Source organism: Haplochromis burtoni, unplaced genomic scaffold (genome assembly GCF_018398535.1).
Source record: "Haplochromis burtoni strain Fernald_Lab_line unplaced genomic scaffold, NCSU_Asbu1 Contig_561, whole genome shotgun sequence".
Taxonomy (NCBI): Eukaryota; Metazoa; Chordata; class Actinopteri; order Cichliformes; family Cichlidae; genus Haplochromis; species Haplochromis burtoni.
Window position 1 is genome coordinate 84,471 of NW_024582922.1, and position 1,219 is coordinate 85,689.

Here is a 1,219-nt window from a genome sequence, read left to right on the forward strand (position 1 = left end):
AAGCGCTATATAAATACAGGCTATTTACCATTTTGTATTGTTCAATACATATGCGTACCCAACCGAAAGCACTGTATCAAACGGTTCAATACCGATACGAGTATTGTTGCACCCCTAATATATATACATACATAAATATACATACAGTATATACATTAATGTTCATAGATGCTTTTTTTGTACATATATTTATTCTTATGATTCTCATATTCCTATATTTGTTTCTTGCCCACCTGTGTTGTTTGTGAAGCTTGCACACCCAATTTTTATTCACATCTTGTACCAGTGTACGAGTAATGTGACATGGCAAAAAGAGTTACTTTGATGTGAGCCATTGTGAAACCTATTTGTAGTCCCTGGTGTGCACATATGTACCATTCAAGCTCACAGGAAAGGCATGGATGGGATTTGAACCCACGATTTTTGGTTTACAAGACCAACGCCTTACCACTTGGCCACCACGCCTTGCATTAGCTTGCTTAATGTACACTTGCATACATACAGAGACTGCTTCCCTTGAGTCTTCTAACATTGTGTGACAACATCAACTTTGACTTTTCATGTTTGCTAAGCATCACAGTCAGTCAAGACAAATATTATTGAAACTGTAGTAATATTTGAAAATATAAAGATTTTTATGTTTGTTTCTTTTTCGCAGGTCAATAAAAATGTACATAGGACAGTAAAATCCTGAGGCACACCATCTTACTTTTCAGCAGCAACAATTTTGTGCATCAAAGCATACTATTGCTAATTAATAAAATAATTTTTAAAGGAACAATTGATACTAAAATATAAGAAACTGAGAACACAAAATCCTGAGCTCATAAAATGGCTCAAGGAACCAGATCTTAAAAAATTGACCAAAATCAAACCTGAGCAATGCATGCAACCAGGGATGGAAATTACCACATGCCACTGTAAATTTATGAAGTGGTGTTTAACGTCTTAATGCATGCTAAATCATCCAGGTCAGTAAATCTCCAAAAGTTGATTCTGTTCATCTGGACGTAGCGTTTTCAGTGTAGTTGGATTGGTGGTTTTTCGTTTTTATGGGCCGATGGGGGTTTTTTTGCGCACCAAAAAATACTTTTCTTTCTTATTCTCATTTAAAAGCTTTAATAAATAATTATCTGAAAACAAACGTTTTCATCTGATGTAAAATATAGAAATCCATTATTGTACATAGTAATTTTTTTGAGGGTCCCATCATAATTTC

At 34.4% G+C, this 1,219-nt stretch overlaps 1 non-coding gene across 1 annotated transcript; it reads right to left on the bottom strand.

The window, feature by feature from the left end:
• Positions 1-393: 393 nt before the first annotated feature.
• On the bottom strand, positions 394-465 carry trnat-ugu. Its single transcript has one exon. It is a non-coding gene; the product is annotated as a tRNA-Thr (tRNA).
• Between the last annotated feature and the right edge of the window lie 754 nt (positions 466-1,219).